Genomic DNA, 9525 nt, shown 5'->3' with positions numbered 1-9525 from the left:
CATTACGGAATCATTAAACCATTTGGGCCCATTACGAACCGCTCGCTGCCAGGCTTTGTTAATGAGAGTTAACCTAAGAAAATTTTAGAATGATGTTTCCAGAAGTCCGTGAGTGTTAATTATGTAGCTCACATTAACACAAAACAGATTTGAAAATCATTTGTTGCCTCCTTAACTGATCGTAACTCGAGATATAATGTTCTAAAACGAGACATGGCATCACCATTAAAAATGCTAATGCGGTAGTTATGTTAAAACCTTGCATCTTAATGCATTTCCATTAATTTCGTAGACAGAGAACTAATTTTTTTTCCTTTCCTTCCTCTGAAGACATTTCTTCCACAGTCGCCTTTCGTTATTGCTTCTGAAGTTGTTGTGCTTCTTTCTTGTTCAGCTCATTTTTATGGCCCACTCGTAACTTCTGTACCTCTTCATTATAAACTTTCTAGCCAATGGGCTTTATTTAAAGACACAAATTCATAGATAATAAAAAACTAAGCACCCAAAATCGTTGCCTATAACCCAGCCTAGCTGTATTTTCTTCAAGGTTTTCAAGGTTCATTAAGTCAGTAATCTCTAACTGGCGACCAGCGAAGTAATTTTATGTGGCCTCGAAACATTGCAATTATGTATTTGTTGAAAATGGGGTGTTGCAAAATACTTCAAAAATTTGGTTATTTGAAGGTCTGAGTTTACATTCTTTAAATTTTCATTGAAAACGAGCATGAATAAAGCAATGGAAAATCTATAAATGCAGATGATTAATTTGTAATATAAATCTTAATCAATGATCTGAAGATACAGATCTTTTTTAACTTTTATTCGTACTTGTCAAAATTTAAATAATCTCAGTTACGAATTTTTGTTCTAAGAATAATCGCTTTGTTTCGTAATACATTATACAGTATCTCACAAAAGTGATGGGACACTTGTGCTTTACAAAAGGAAACTGCAATAAAATAAATTTAAAAAACATGTAAAATTTTTTGTGGGTGTGTTTCATACTTAAATTTAGTAACAATTATTACATAACATACATTTTCTCAAAATATTAAAATATTAATTTAATAAAATACAATTGTTTAGAACGGAGCAGAAAATGGCTCACTTAAGTGATGGGACACTACGTACTATGCAACAAAAATCGTCTGAAGTAAGCAATAAAAATATCTTTTGGGGTATTTATTTTTACTCAAAAGCAATTGCCAATAATTTATAAAATCGTCTGCAGTATTTCTCTCCAATTTGTTTTGGAAATTTTGTGTTTTTTAGCTCTGTGCAGCCATGAATGCTAAACGAAAAGAAACTTTGCCTGAAATTCGAAAATTAGTTATTAATTTGCATATTGAACGTGGAAAATCTGTTAGAGAAACTACTGAAACAGTTAACTTCAGTCATTCAACAGTTTTCAATATCATTAAACGATATAAAAAGAATCATATGATTCAGGATAAAAGAAGACCTGGCCAACCATCAAAGCTATCCAATGGAGTAAAGCGAATTATCGTTCGAAATATTTATAAAAATCTAAGAATGAGTGCTCCTAAAGTGGCTGCTGATTTACAAGCATTATATGGAGTAATTATTAATCCTGAGACTATTAGAAGAGTAATTCGATCTACTGGATATCACGGTAGAGCAGCCAGGAAAAAATTCTTCGTAAGTGAAAAGAATAGAAAACTCAGACTGGCTTTCGCAAAATTCAACATAAATAAGAATTCTGATTACTGGAATGAAGTTATATTTGCTGATGAGAGTAAATTTAATATATTTGGTTCTGACGGTAGAATCTTAATGTGGAGAAAACCCAGGAAGAATTTCGCAAACAGAACTTGGAGCCAAGAGTAAAACATGGTGGAGGAGGAGTTATGGTATGGGGGTGTATGTCGTCCGCTGGAGTTGGTAATCTTGTTTTTATTGACAGTATAATGGATCAGTACAAGTATATTGACATTTTAAATCAAAATTTAAAATCTTCAGCACGAAAATTGAACCTTCATAACGATTTTAAATTCTACCAGGACAATGACCCCAAGCATACTGCTTTGAACGTTAGACTCTGGCTGCTGTATAACTATCCGGAAATAATAAAAACACCACCACAATCTCCAGACTTAAATCCCATAGAGAATATTTGGCAAGAATTAGAATCAAGAATTCGCAAACACACCATTTCTTCAAAACAACAATTAAAATCGGTGCTTCAAGAAGAATGGGGTAAAAATCTCTCCAGAAATCATAAAAAAATTAGTCGAAACCATCCCAAGAAGATTAAATCATGTTTTAAAAGTAAAAGGATATCCAACAAAATATTAAAACCTTTTAAAAAGTAAAATTTTTGGATAAATATTTGATGGAAAAGTAAGTGTCCCATCACTTATGTGAGCCATTTTTTTGCTCCGTTCTAAACAATTGTATTTTTATTAAATTATTATTTTAATATTTTGAGAAAATGTATATTAGGTAATAATTGTTACTAAATTTAAGTATGAAACACACTCACAAAAAAGTTTTACATGTTTTTTTTAATTTATTTTGCTACAGTTTCCTTTTGTAAAGCACAAGTGTCCCATCACTTTTGTGAGACACTGTATGTGAATATATTTTTATTCACAGTTGAAAATGAGTAAGAAAGAACCCTATGGACCAGTCAGCATGTAAAATCCACTATAAATTGAAGTCGTATCGAAACGTCGTCGAGGGTCCAGCTGCTGTAAGAAATAAAGAAGTTTACAATTATTTATATGCAAGCATATGTATTTTTGTTTCTGCACCGATGTTAAATTTGATAAACAAGAGAAAAGGATTGTCTGAAAATTTTGAATGTTTTTATAATTTGTTTAGTTTAAATCAAAGTAATTTATTTAATGATTAGATAAATATGGTAGAATTATTTAGAAGAAATACTAGTCTAATAATTTAATATTTAGTTGTCAATACAATATTTGTATTACAAAATGTAACCGATAAAAATGTGTTAGGGTATCAAACTTAAAATTTCAGATAAGAAATGAATAGTATAAATTCCCAGTTTAGGTCTTCAGGAAGAGGAAACAAAAATGGTGCCATTTCTGGCTTTTTCGTTTCCCATCTTTAAGTATTCTTGATAAGAACATCGAAACCTTTTTTCGTGCTTTTTCAATCTATCTTTTACAACTTGCAAAAATTTTTTTAGTAAATAATTATCCTAAAAAATAAAATTATATTATAGTAAAAAATTAATTAACATTATACTATGTGCCTAACAATCTGATTCTACGTTACTTTTAATTTTTTTGCAAGCAAATGTTTATTGGTTAGAAAACTCTCTCAATGTTTACCTTCCAATCAGAAATTCGAAATTAAAGTTGATCCGAAATGACCTGTGTGTGGGAGAAAAAAAAAAAAAAAAAAAAAAAAAAAAAAAAAGATGATGTACTGTCCGGATTTCACCTACGTCTTGCGTGTTCCTTAATGAATATTACCAAATTTCTTTCACTATACATTCCATACGTACAAGCTTTCTTTCATCTTGCAGATACATGTTACAGCTTACTGGTTTTCTAACAGATACAATGCATTATATCATTAGCGATAAGAAGTCTGTCCCCTCGTGCGGCTCTCTGTAAAGCTAATAACTTTTGCGCGGTGCTGTCTTTGTTAAAACTCTTCGCAATCGGAGGAGACGAAATAGAAAGGCCTTTTACAAAACGTATTCTAACTCTTTATAATTTTGGTGATTACAATGCTACTTTAAGTTACACAAAACTCACTTAAAACCACAGCTCAGAAAAATAATTAGGTTTATCAGATCAACTCTCAACTCTTTAAATCAACGAATGGAAAGAAAATATCCTCCCTGGTGTTTTGGTAGAAACAACGATTATTTATCAAAACAAAATGCGAAATGCACTTCTGCAACAAATTCATCAATCTGGTATTCTCTCTTTAAAATAAAACTAGACCCACTAACTTTCTTAAAACACATAAATTTCACTATCACTCTAGAGACAGCCCCATAAACACTCAACGTTTAAAATGCAACACAAAACTCTTCAAAACACCAGGGAAAGATAAATCTCACACAAGTCTAATCACCAATTCAAATAAATTAAGCAAGCTGATCGTATAGTCACAAACACTGAAAACTTATTTTTTTACTACCACAATAAGATTTACCCAGGTTTGAAGTGAAATAACTATGCTTTCTGAAAAGATCACATCATGGGTGGTCTACTGTAGACCACAAATAAAAGTCAAAATAAAACATACAATTAATAATCAATAAAAGACGTTTATTTAATATCCCAAAAGATTTATAATTTAGATAACTTGCCAGACTACCCCCTACAAAACATTTTCTATAAGTTACTCCAAATTTATCTTTAGATCGCTTATCTCTCTTTACGAGAATGAATAGTACAAATCATTAATTTAAACTTCAGAATTAGAAGAATGGAACAATTTATATTCTTCCATTTAGTAAACCATTAAGTTGCTTAATATAATTACTGAATAACATTAATTCAGTGAAACGTTTTTCTTCAGAAATATTTATTTTAAGACATATCGAAAATTAATAAACATGACCGTTAAACAGAAAAAAAATAGCTCCACTCCCTCTAATTTAGACTTAATTAATTAATACATACATATAAAATACTAGTAATAATACTAGTAAAATACTAGTATTAATTTTATACATACATATAAAATACTAGTAAAAACAAAACGAAAGGAAACAAAAAATTAAATCACGGAATCCGCAGAAGTCTGAGGGACTCGGGATGCAGCTCGGATTCAGTCACAAATCGTCGAAACAATAACGACCGAAACTTCATCGTTGTCAGGAAACCCGATGCAGATGTCTGTTCAAGGTACAATGGGAATTTTCTCATAGTTCCAGCACTACTCTGGCAAGTAGCATTTTAACTCTAAAATCAGCCTTTGAAATGTTCATGCTGACGCTTTGGATCAGACAAACAAGCAAGTGGAGATGGAGACAGTCGATTATCTCAGCAATAAATTTTCATCTTCAGCTCAAACCTTCGGAATTAGAACTGGAAAAAAAGCCAATCCCTTTTTCCATATTTTCGTCAGTAACTCTGTACCTCTTTCAACAATAAATCTGTATTTCTTTCCCATATAATGATTTTAATGAGTCAAGCTGGTGTCATTTCACGGATCTATTTTGTAATATATAATAAAGAGATAAATAATTGCATTTAATGCTTTTAAATCTCTTAATTTTTTAATCCATAACATACAGATTAAATTTGAACGAAAAATTAAATTCCTTACATTTTTATGAATGGCAACACTGTGGTGCATGAAAGATAAAAATCTTTTATTTCGGGCACTGGCAATACACTCTTGTTAAATTGCTGAGTTTTCTGAATTAACTTGGAATACAACTATCTTACGCTTTTTCAAATAGCAACACATTTTGTTTAAATTTCTGAGTTTTCTAATCAAATTTAAAACAGTAATATTTTAAGCTTTGCCAAGTGGCAGCACATTGCTTTTAGATGGTCGAAATTTGGCGGCTGTATATTCTGCTGTTTTTTCCATAATGCGAGGAATATGCACACATACATACAAATTCTTCATGATATAATGCTAGAGAAAACGTATAGAAAATCACTTTGTTTGTCGTTGAGATGGTAAAGAATTAGAACCGAAATTTTTGCAGAACTGCTTGATTCATATAGTAAAGTCTCAACTAATGGTAAAATATTACATTTTCAACAAAATTAAAATTTTATCTTCATTCCTTGCAATTTAAAGCAAATTTGTTCGATAACTGGTTAATTAAATGATCTTCCTTTATTATTAATTTCTTCAGCTCTTATCGCGTTTTCACCTTCCGCAGGCTTAATGGACTTAAAGCTTGCGTAGCTTAACGCTCGACTAGTCCAGAAGAATTAATTTTAAGGGATAGCAAAATTTCCTTTTGTTGGCAGTTCGGATTAGTTGTCTCTATTAATATCTTATCAGTCGTCCTCCTGAAGCACTTAATAGTTTTGGGTTCAAATAGAGAATTCTAATAAAATCATAAGAAATTTCTTTATGGACATAATTAGTTATATTAATAGTTATCATAAATCAGTCTTTTTCTTGGAAGTTATTTTGCGCAGAGTACATTGGCTAAATAGAGTTTTCAGGATTCAATAGGATTTACCTTGTAATTCATAAGGAGATGAGAATAGCATATAATCCTAGTGACTTTGTTTTAATTTCTGTGACATGGTACCTCGGTGTACGTCCGCTTCGAAATACGTCCAACTTGATATACGTCTTGTTCGGACACGAAAATGTTTGTTTGGTATACTAGACTATTTACGTGCACGACTCTAGTTCGATAAGTTCGACTAAGAGCACTAAACGTGTTTACCTCTTATGCTATGATTATGAATTTTTAAGTGATTTTGCCTTTTTTCCCGTTAATATTTTGAAAATTAGTGAGCAATGAATTTCAGGAACGTTCATAAGAAGTGTCAAGTAAAGAAGAAAATAGTTAGCATGAACATGGATTTGAAAAAAATTGTTGAAAGAAATTGCTGCTGAAAGAGATTGTTGAAAAAAAGAGTGGTATGCGTATCCGGAGCTTGGATATTGCAAATCGTATGCCGAGTACTATGGTACATTTATGGAAAACAAAGATGCTGTTAAATCGGCTGACTTAGCGAAGGGAGAAATCGTTTACCGAATCGAAATCGGAACCGTTAGAGCAGGCGTTATCAACAACCAGGAGCTACCCGCGGGGAAGATTTCATATTTCCAGGCGGGAAATGTGTCGGCCTTTCATATACCTGTTAATTATTTAGTTTTAGTTTTTGAATATAAAAAACTACTTCTATTCAAATTTTAGTATTTATCAAAAGTTTCCCTAATTTTTCTGGTTTAATTTATGAAATACATTCAAAATAATCTAAATCTAAATAAATGCGCATTTTTTTTTTCAAGTTTAGGAATGGAAGAGGGGGGAATGATCGTTTAACAATTCTGAAAGAGGTGCGTAGAGAAAAGAATTCGAGAAAAAGTGTTTAGAAAATCTTGAAAATCGTTTTTGATCTTCATAAAAGAAAAACATTTAGTATAATATTTCTTTGGGTGCGGTATATATTTCATCCACTGTATTTGCATTTTAGTACTACACAGTATTATAATAATAAAGGAAACTTTTTTTTGTTAAGAACGGATTAGTTGTTTTCCCCTTATTTCTTATTGGAAACTTCCGTTTGGTATATGATCAAGGACCTGGAATGGATTACTGGCGTATATCGAGTTCCGGTATATTACGTTTAACTGTGCATCGATTGTCTCAGGCTCATTCTTTTATATTTTTCAGTGTACCAACTTCCTGAAGAAGATATGCCGGATATAAATCTTTCCCAATTTTCTTGTATTAGTTTATTTTTAGAGTTTTTATATTTATTTTATATAGTGGTTTCAGCAACATCTGTGCTCCTTTTTCCCTTTTACCAAATTAGATATGTTATTTGAATTCGGTTTGAATTTAATTTCATTTAAATTATTGTTACCGATTTACTGCACCGTGAAAGGCGTAATCCTTTTTTAAAATCGATTATTTTTTTTTAATTTTATGTTTTTAAACTTATTAATTGTACAAGGTATCCAGCTTTTAACACATATTTAAAACTTACTTTAATTTGTTTGTTTTTAAAATTTTGAATTCGCATTCAAATTGATTTAGATTATTTTTCGTTTTTATTTAGATTTATGTAATTTCTTTTCACTCACTGTTTTCTTTTTCTATTTCAAACTCAAGCCTCCTAATTCTTTTATTACTCAAATAATCTCGTTTGTTAAAATGTTTTCCACGCTCGACAAAAATACTCCTACTTTTCAAGCACGTCTTTGATGTCTGTGAAAAAAACAGTGTTCCTGTTCACCGCAATATTCTTTGACAAAAGAAGATGGACTTAAAGTTTTTTCTAACTTCAAATCTTTATAAATGATTTTACTTATAATGTTAAAAGACATTCCCACTTCCGATGCGACAGATATTTAAGTCAGTGGATTTTCTTTCAGAATCAGAGACTTCACTTTCTTGATATTTACTCGCGTTCGAACAGTATTAGGATATGCCCCCATTTTGAGTCCATGTATTTTATTTTTACTTTAAGTTAAACAATTTTTTACTTTTAAATTTACTGTATAAAAATGCTTTTTGTAATGCTGTAATGCTGTTTACAATTTGTTGATACGAATAATTGCCTTGGAAAATGCATTTACGTACCCTTCGAGCCGTGTATCAATTTTGGAGACATTTCCAAACTAAATATCTTGTTCTGCATTCCAATAAAACGTGTGTGTGATTATGGCAAAGCCTCGAGGGCTATCTACCTAAGGGAAGGGATGCCTTCGTGGAGGACTTTCTAAGGGAAACTCGCTCGTATACACGTTACACATGGGGAAAACCACGAAAACGCTCATGCAGCCAGCCCGTTCGCGGAATTCGAACCTCGGACCGAACTACCAGTGTTCAGCGACTTTACCGCTCGGCCGCTGGTGGGCCCATTCCAATAAAAAGAGAAAGTATTAGACGATATTTGAAAATTCTAAATCTTTATCTCGAATTAATAACGAAAACATTTAAATAGAAAACCGTTTTCATAAATCACAGACGAACTTCCGTTATGTTACTATAAGCTGAATAAATTCCAAGTATTAAATTGTTAAAAGTTCCAAATTTAAGTTCCAATAAACTAAATTTAGCACGTGTCTCTTAAACTCTCTATCCATATATCTCTGTGTCTCTTAGATAAAGTGTCAGGAATGAAATATTTAAGTCTGCTTAAAGAAAACAAACGTATTATTATAGAATGCTGAGAAAAGTTATGAGATCATTAAAACGTATTCTCCAAAACTCGCTCGAAGGAAAAAACGGACTTCGTGTGTGTTCAGCGACAATTTTAGTTCAGTTCCCCGTTCAGTTTTTCTCTTCTATCAATGTCAGCCTTTCAGTCTATACTAAAATAAATGACATTGATAAAAGAGATGTCTGTACTGAAATAACGAAGTCTGGTTGTATATAAAAGCTCTTGAAATCAGCAATGATTGATTGATAGTGAGTTTCTGAATATTTGGCATTGAATGCTGTTAATAATAGGATTTAAAGAAAATTTTGTTGCACCTATTTCCTGTTTGTATCGAAGTAATTGTTGCGATGAAAAAAAAAAAAAAAAAAACAGTTAAGCTATATATCTTCAAATAATCGATATAAATGGTTCAGTGGGTCATTTCCGATATTCCAAAAACCGCAATAGCTGATTGTAGTTTTCCTCCAAGTTTTTCAAGAGCGAAAATTTCGTTTATTTTTTTTACTATATTTAATTTTAATCAATATTATTTCACTTTAAAAATAATATTATTTCTATAAAGCGTAATAATACAGTAGGCATTACTTAAAGTGATCATGTTTGCCTACGGCTTTTTTGATAATATTAACCGAATGGTAATATTCAAAGATGAGAAATAATTTCCTTCATTATACCAAAGGAAACTAAACTAATTAAACAT

At 31.2% G+C, this 9525-nt stretch overlaps 1 protein-coding gene across 1 annotated transcript in view; it reads left to right on the top strand.

The window, feature by feature from the left end:
* Ac76E (adenylate cyclase type 2 Ac76E) overlaps nucleotides 1-9525 on the top strand; it is a 618104-nt gene that overhangs the window by 363689 nt on the left and 244890 nt on the right. The gene's annotated exons all lie outside the window — the stretch shown is intronic.

This window comes from Stegodyphus dumicola, chromosome 10 (assembly GCF_044657685.1).
Source record: "Stegodyphus dumicola isolate Sdum_Otavi_A_Nest chromosome 10, ASM4465768v1".
In the NCBI taxonomy this organism is placed as follows: domain Eukaryota; kingdom Metazoa; phylum Arthropoda; class Arachnida; order Araneae; family Eresidae; genus Stegodyphus; species Stegodyphus dumicola.
Note: the sequence above shows the minus strand (reverse complement) of the source record. Positions and strands in the feature narration are given on the sequence as shown.